An 8,898-nucleotide genomic window follows, 5' to 3' on the forward strand; every position below is an offset into this window, starting at 1 on the left:
ACAACTGCTCTTCACTGCACGTGATCAGAGCTGAGGAATGCCACTGGATGTGCTTAGGGAGCTGGGAGGCTTGTGGGTTTTGTGATACATGGAATGTGGGAATTGCCAGGGTCAGGCAGCAGCTGGGAACGGGAACACTCATCCTTGATGCTCCTGCCCCAGCAAATCAAGGGAAGGCGGGAGGCACTGCGCAGGCAGACAGTGGCAAATCCATGGGCACCTGGCCTGCTTCCCATGGGATGCTAGACATGGAGCAAGGCTAGAGAACTGTCACAGCAAATTGATCACCTGCCAATGACTGATAAGCATGAAGCCTCCATCTCATTTATAAGGATCAGGGAAAACAGTCTGGCAGTTCCTCTTAAACACAGTGTTACCACATGACCCAGCAATTCCACTCCTGGGTATACACCCAAGAGAAATGAAAACAAATGTTCATATAAAAACCTGTTCATGAATGTTCACAGCAGCATTAGTCAAAATAGCCAAAAGATGGAAACATCCCAATATCCATTGATGGATGAATGGATAAACAAAGTATGGCATAGCCACACAGTGGAATATTACTCAGCCATAAAAAGGAACGAAATACTAATTCACCTTACAGCACAATAAACTTTGAAGACATTATGCTCAGTAAAAGAAGCCAGACACAAAGGGCCACATATTGTATGATTCTATTTATATAAAGTGATCAGAAGCACAAATCCATGGAGTCAAAAAATAGATTAGTGGTTGCCAAGAGCTAGTGGGTGACTTCTAAAGGCCATGGGGTTTCTTTTTTGGGTGGTAAAAATGTTCTGGAATGAGATAGTGGTGATATTTACATAACTTTGTGAGTATACTAGAAACCACTGAATTTCACTTAACACTTTTTTAAAGAAGCATTGCAAAAAGCCCAGCAAATACATGTAAAACACTTAGAGACAAATCAAGAAAGAGAACTGATATGGCATGAAAAAAAAATAGCCGGATTAAAAAACAACAAATCTTAAAAATGAAAAAAAAATATGATAGTGACCACTATGAGTCACTGGTAGCAATAAGGAGCGTGACCATGTGACAACACCTAGATATGAAATACTGCTCTGGGAAGACAGGGGAAATCAGGCCACTCTGTGACCTTGAGAATTGGAGCAGTGGGGACCTTTCTAACCTTTGACACTCTGGGAGATAAAATTCCCACTGCTGTTCTTGCCAGAAAGATACTGGAGTCGAAGGGTAATGGGTCAGACCCAGAAAGACAATTCTGGAAAACCTGACAAGCTCACTCAGGTCAGCACCCCACATTATCTCATGGGGTGGCACTCAAGGAGCCGATTTCTAAGACAATAAGCAGAGCCTCATGCTCTCTGGGGCATTAACCACAGACCCTTCTTTAGGGACTCACCGATACGTTAGATGTCCCAGCACGTTAGATGCTCTGCTCAGTGCCTGCTTTCCTCAGTTCCCGAGGTGGCAGTGCCACCTGCCTTTTGCAAACAAGCAAACCAAGGCTCAGGGAAGTTAGGTTACTAGCACAGCAGCTCCGGAAGGAGAGCCCTGCATTTCCGTGCCCCTCCAGGGCCAGGCTCTCCAGGTCAGACACAGGAACCATGGGTGACCCGTGCCCCAAAAGAGCCAGTGCTGTCGCCCTTCCAATTCTGAACTATTCAGGACGTGAACTCCAAACTGTTGCTAACCTGAAATAAACTCAGCAGCCTAAGAAAAAATAAATAGAGCTTCCTGGTTTCCTACATGACTGACCTACTTGGCACCTGAAGCAGAATCAGACCGAAGTTGGGCCCCCAAAGAGCTTGAGTGCCAGAAGGTTCTCTGGGCTTGCTCGGGCCTGCCCGGCTTCTGTTCTCAAAATAGGCATTCCACTTTGACGCCTCAGCTCTGTTAGGGAGCTGACCAGTGAACAACTAACCTGACATTTAAACCCATTTCTTATGTTCCCAAAATAACCCCCGCCCACATATGGAGCCCTGTAAATGGTTCAGATGTCATGGCTTTCCACTGCATCACGGTGAAGGTCAGAACTCTGAAATTGGTTTTATCAGGCTAAAAACAAGGTGTCGGTAGGGTTACAGTCCTTCCGGAAGCTCTAGGAGAGAATGTTTCCATGCCTTTTCCAGCTTCTGGGTGCCGCCCGCAATCTGTGGCTCATGGCTTTCTTCCACGATCGAAGCTGGTAACGGCATCACTGACCTCTGCTGCCACTGTCATATTTCCTTCTCTGACTCTGACCCTCCTGCCTTCCTCTTACAAGAACCCTTGTGATTACACTGGCCTCATGCAGATAATCCAGGATAATCTCCCCACCTCCAGATACTTAACCTAATCCGATCTGCAAAGCCCCTTTTGCCAGGAAAGGTAACATAGTCACAGGTTTCAGGAGATTAGGACACGGACATCTTTGGGAGGCTGTTATTCTGCCCACCATGGCAGGACCAGCATACACTTTTTGAAAAGGGCTCGATCGCAAATATTGTAGGCTTTGTGGGCCATATATTCTCTGTTGCCAAGATTGGCTATGTAATTTTCAGAGCCCAGTGCAAGATAAAAATGCACGGCCTCTCATTTATGCATAGATTACTAAATATTTCGCAATGGCAATAGTAGAAGCATAGGGCCCTGGGTGATGACAGTCTCCACAGCCATGAAGCAGGCTCTGCCTGAGCAAATCTCCCTCTGATAGTGCCACTCAAAAGCAGCCATGGCAACACACACTCAACAGGCATGGCTGTGTTACGATCAAACTTGACGCACACTGAAATTGTGCTTCGTGTCATTTTCTCACGTTACAAAATGTTATTCTTCTTTTGGCTTTTTTCAACCATTTAAAAAATGTAAAAATCATTTATAGCTCACAGGCTGGGCAAAAACATGGCTGCAGATTGCCGGCTTCCGGCCTATGGGATAAACGCCAGCTCCTCTGCCTGACCCTGTCGGGCCCTTTAGAGCTGGAGACAGATACCTCTCCAGACCCATCTCACTGTCTTCTTCCCTCACGACCTACACCCGGCACTTCCCACTCCTGCTGTACTCTGCTCAGACACTACCCTTCAGGACAGGTGGTGCTTTATACCCACCCCTTATCACCCTGGCTGTATTTATATGTCTCTGTGTCCTCTTCTCCTTTGGGGCAGTGATGTCCTCAAGAGCAGGGACAAAGACTAAGTCACCTTTGAGTCCTCTGATCTCACAGACCCTCAGAGCTCGAACGACATAGAACTTCGGCGGCTGGAGTGTACTGATTCCAACCCCTAAGAACTAAAACTGCGTTTCTCTCCAAAAAAACAAAAAAACAAAAAAAACCCCCAAAATTAAAAAACGAGAACGTCCCATCTCAAATTCAAACCAGAGAAATAAAGCTCTCTTGAGACAAAGCAGACCTGGGTTCAAATCCCGCCTCTGTCCTTAAACTAGTCATGTGCACTTGGACAAGTCACCTCCCTTGCTGTTAGGAACAGGTCTCATCTTACCACGGCTAGCCAAGCCCTATGTGACCTGCTCCTCCCAAGCCCAAGAGTCTCCTTTTCTACCCATGTCTTTGCCACTAGCCTTTTCTCAGTTCCTAAGTGTGCAAGTTCCTGCCCGCCTCAGTGCCTTTGTTCTTGCTGCCTTAAACGGTCTGTTCCCCTTTGCCTGGTGACTCGCCCATCCTGCCTCAGCTACAACACCACCAACTCGACAAGCCTTCCCTAGTGACCCCAAAATGAGGTCAGGTCCTCCTGTTATATGTTTTGCTGGCACTCTGAACCTCTGCAGATTATAATGATTTGTGTAATTTCTTATTACTATTAGTAAGACTTAGTAGGCACTTGATGCCAGGCTCTGTTTCAGTGATTCTAAAAATAGATGATTTCATTTAATTCTCACTGTACCCTCATAAAGTATTACAATCACTCCCATTTCATGAAAGGGGAGGCTGAAGCTCAGAGAGATTAAATAACTTGCCCAAGATCATACTTGCCTAAGTTAGTCGGTGTCAGAGCTGCGCTCTTAAACTTGTTTCTGGAAACTGACTGTGACTTCCATGAGAGCAGATGCCACATCTGGCATGGTCATTGTTGTATCCCCAGGGTTGAGTGCCTGTACCTGGTACATTGTGGATAATTAAAAAAGACTGATGATCTGTAAGAAACAACACCCCAGAAATAATGAGCACTCCTAGTGCCCAGATCTTGGTTTCTAACACAATTCTTTAATAAAAGGAACCAGGCTTGGGGAAATGGCTGATTCTAGGACTGGAGCAGGAAATATACAAGATGAGCCTGGTGCATCTTGAAGTACCAGAGTAAGGAAGTGCTCCAAAGAAAACAAAATGAAAAAAGTCAAATGCACTGATGGGAGTGTGTCAAAGGGCTACAGGAGCCACTGGAAGAGATCCCAATGGCTAAAGTCAGAATAATTTGAGCAACAAAATAAGTAAAGTAGTATTAGGTTAAAACTCAGAGTATAAAATACTCAGGAGGCCATACTGATATAATGACTGAATAAACTACTAAATGGCGGAGAAGAGAAAAATCTACCATGTGGAAGAATTCTAAATTAATTTATGTAGATATCCACCTTAAGGAGAGGGAACGTAACTCTCTGCTCGTTAAGTGTGGGCTGCACAGTGACTTCCTGCCAAAGTATACAATAAGAAGTATGTGGCGGGGGGGGGGGGGGCGGGCATTTACAGTGGGGAAAGATGACAAATACTACCTCAGCCAGGTGATCAAGACCAACATCAACAGGTAGAGACAATGTTGATGGTCTGTATCCTTTGATATGATGTGATTAGAAGAGCACTTGACCTCTTCGGTCTTCCTCCCCCAAACTCATCATTCCAGTCTTAATATGAAGAAAACATCAGATGAATCCCAACAGAAGGGCACCCTATAACACATTTAACGAGTTCTCAAAACCGCCAAGGTCATCAAAAACAAAGAAAGTCTGAGAATGTGCCATAGCCAAGAGGAGCCTAAAAGGACAGGATAAACAAGAGAACAGACCTTGGAAGCACATACCATGTTCATGGTAGGAAGAATCAACATCGTTAAAATGGCCACACTACCCAAAGCAATCTATAGATTCAATGCAATCCCTATCGAAATACCAATGGCATTTTTCAGAGAGCTAGAACAAATAATCCTAAAATTTATATGGAGCTATAAAAATCCTGACTTGCCTCGGCAATCCTGAGAAAGAAGAACAAAGTTGGAGGTATCACACTACCTGATATCAAACTATACTACAAGGATAGAGTAATAAAAACAGCATGGTACTGGCATCAAAACAGATACACTGATCAATGGAACAGAATAGAGAGCCCAGAAATAAATCCACACCTATATGCTCACTTAATATATGACAAAGCAGGTAAAAATATACTATGGGGTAGAGACAGTCTCTTCAATAAATGGTGTCAGGAAAATTGGACAGATATATCAAAAGAAAGAGGAAAGAAAGAAAAGAAAGAAAAGAAAGAAAAGAAAGAAAAGAAAGAAAAGAAAGAAAAGAAAGAAAAGAAAGAAAAGAAAGAAAAGAAAGAAAAGAAAGAAAAGAAAGAAAAGAAAGAAAAGAAAGAAAAGAAAGAAAAGAAAGAAAAGAAAGAAAAGAAAGAAAAGAAAGAAAAGAAAGAAAAGAAAGAAAAGAAAGAAAAGAAAGAAAAGAAAGAAAAGAAAGAAAAGAAAGAAAAGAAAGAAAAGAAAGAAAAGAAAGAAAAGAAAGAAAAGAAAGAAAAGAAAGAAAAGAAAGAAAAGAAAGAAAAGAAAGAAAAGAAAGAAAAGAAAGAAAAGAAAGAAAAGAAAGAAAAGAAAGAAAAGAAAGAAAAGAAAGAAAAGAAAGAAAAGAAAGAAAAGAAAGAAAAGAAAGAAAAGAAAGAAAAGAAAGAAAAGAAAGAAAAGAAAGAAAAGAAAGAAAAGAAAGAAAAGAAAGAAAAGAAAGAAAAGAAAGAAAAGAAATGAAAAGAAAGAAAAGAAAGCGATGTCGCCTCACATCTGTCAGAATGGCTATCATCAATAAGTCAAAAAACGACAAGTGTTGGTGAGGATGCGGAGAAAAGGGAACCCTCATACATTGTTGGTGGGACTGCAAATTGGTACAGCTGCTATGGAAAACAGTATGGACGTTTCTCAAAAAATTAAAAATGGATATATCTTTTGACCCAGCAATTGCACTTCTGGGTATTTATCCAAAGAAAACCAAAAAAATAATTCGTAAAGATCTATGCACTCCAATATTCATGGCAGCACAATTTACAGTAGCCAAGATATAAAAGCAACCTAAATGCTCATCAACAGACGATTGGATAAAGAAATTATGGTTCATATATACAATAAAATATTCCTCAGCCATTTAAAAAAATGAAATCCTACCGTCTGTAATGACATGGATGAACCTAGAGGTTATTATGCTGAGTGAAATGAGTCTGACAGAGAAAGATAAATACCATATGATTTCACTTATATGTGGAATCTAAGGAACAAAAAGAACAGACTAATCAAAAACAGACTCAGAAATATAGTGGACAATTTGGTGATGGACAGAGGGGAGCGGGGTTGGAGGGCTGGGAGAATGGGGTGAAGGGTTAAAGAAGTACAAATTAGTAGTTGATAGCTGGTCACGGGGATGGGGAGCAGGGCATAGGGAATGCAGTTAGGATTAATATGATGGCTAGGTGGAGGGTCAGGGGAGGGAGGGAGCAATTGGGGGGATCGTTTTATGAACTATACAGATGTCTAACCAATGTACTGTATACATGAAACTAATTTAAGTAAGCAAATAGATAAATTAAAAAAGAATAGACCTTTCAAGTTCTCATCACAAGAACAAAAAATTTGTAATTAGGTGTGGTAATGGATGTTAACTAAACTTATTGTGCTGGTTATTTTGCAATATATACATATATAAAATCATTATGTTGTACATCTAAAACTAATACGATGTTACATGTCAATTACATTTCAAGAGAGAGAGAGAGAGAGAGAGAGAGAGAGAGAGAAAGGGAGGGAGGGAAGGAGGGAGGAAGATGGAGAGAGATGGAGAGAGAGAGAAAGAGAGAGAGAACAACTAAATGTAATGTGGTATCCTGGATGGGATTCTGGAAGATGAAAAGGACATTAGTTAAAAACAAAGGAAGTTAAATAAACTATGAACTTTGGTTGATAATAATATACCAATATTAGTTATATTGATGGGTTATAACTCTATGGCTAATATAAGTTATAACTAATGAGTTATAACAAATGTATCATACTAATAAAAGATGTAACTAATAGGGAAAACTGGGTGTGGAGAAAATGGTAACTCTGTACCTTCTTTGCAATATTTCTGTAAATCTAAAACTGTTCTAAAAATAGTTTATTAATGATAATTATAACAATAAAGTATAGATGAATGAAGGACTTCATTATTCATGGTGACAATGATTACTGCTCTCTTCTCACAGAGATGTTTCAAGAATTACACAGGAGAACATGCATAAACCATTTAGCACGTGGTACATGCCCAATTCAGAGCACTTGCCACCATTCTCCTAAATTTATGTCATCTGCTATGTAAGCCACTGGCCTTATGTGACTATTTAAATTTCAATTAAGTAAAAATTGAGTATATGAAAAATTCAGTTCTTCAGTGGCAACAGCCACATGTCAAGTGCCAAAAAGCCACATGGAGCTAGTGGCTACTAAATTAGTGCTAATAAAACACATCTATCACATAATGTTTTACCAGGATGAATGCTGCACTAATTACTACAATGAAGAGTGTAGTAATTATTTGTTCAGTGTTGACTCCTTCCGGTCTTTCTGCAAATACCATCTTTTCAACCTTCCTGAACACTGTCTTTCAAATTGCAGCTCCCACATTCCCCATGCCCTTTCCCCAATTTACTTTTTCTTCTTACCACTTTCCACCTCTTTATGTGGAATCCACTTGATTTCTTTTCCATCTCCCCCTCTAGCACTGCACCGTCTAACACAGTAGCCACTGGCAATGTGTGGCTGTTGAGCCCTTGAAATGTAGCCAGTCCAACTTCGGATATGCTGTGAGTGTAAAAGACATATCAGATTTCAAAAATGTGTAAACAAACAAAAAAATGTAAAAGATCTCCTAACTTTTTATATCGATTACACGTTAAAGTAACATTTTGGACATAAATTGGGTTAAATGAAACACATTATTAAAATTAACACCACCTACTTTTTTTTTTCTTTAACATGGCTACTAGAAAGTTTAACTTATGCATGTGGCCAACATTTGTGGCTACTGGAGAGCGCTGAACTAAAATGTCAGCTATTATACAACTTAAAAATATGCTTGTGGCTCGCTTATATTTCTACTGGGCAGCGCTGGTCTAGAATGTGAACCCTATAAGGGCAGGTATTTTTGTCAGTTCACTGCCCGTGCAGTGACTGGCACACAGTAGATGGAAGCTCAATAACATTTTCATGAATGAATGTTAGACTGAGCCTCTGGGAATTCGCTAGTTTTAATAGTCAGCACTGTTGGAACACCGACCTCATCCCATGCCCCACCTCCTTACCACACCAGGTAAGGGAAACTGAGGCCCAGCGAGATGACGTCAGCCTCTGCCAAACGGCACGTAATGCGGAAACGTCGGGACCGGGATTCGAACCCCGGTCCTGTCCCCATGGCCCTGGCGCGGTGACCGTTCCTACCTTGCAGGGCGGTGACCGCGGCGGCGGCAGGATAGATAGGCGCAGGCACACTACATGCGCTCGACAGGGTGCATGGCTCTTCAACCACCGCCTTCAGTCGACCTCCGTCCGTGAGCCAGGCCCCAGGTGGACTCCTCCGTGGCCACCGCCGGCCACCCGCGTCTCCGCCGGCCATCCAACCCTTCGTAGGCGGTGCCGGACGGAAGTCCCGCCTCCACCGCGCGCCTTGGGGCGCCGCGAC

At 42.1% G+C, this 8,898-nt stretch overlaps 1 long non-coding RNA gene across 1 annotated transcript; it reads right to left on the reverse strand.

Moving 5' to 3' along the window:
* Positions 1-665: 665 nt before the first annotated feature.
* On the reverse strand, positions 666-8,863 carry LOC107196043. The gene is made up of 3 exons (XR_001517361.2): positions 8,658-8,863; positions 7,883-8,021; positions 666-4,086 (listed from the first exon to the last, which is right to left on the reverse strand). It is a non-coding gene; the product is annotated as an uncharacterized LOC107196043 (long non-coding RNA).
* Between the last annotated feature and the right edge of the window lie 35 nt (positions 8,864-8,898).

Source organism: Pteropus alecto, unplaced genomic scaffold (genome assembly GCF_000325575.1).
Source record: "Pteropus alecto unplaced genomic scaffold, ASM32557v1 scaffold37, whole genome shotgun sequence".
Taxonomy (NCBI): Eukaryota; Metazoa; Chordata; class Mammalia; order Chiroptera; family Pteropodidae; genus Pteropus; species Pteropus alecto.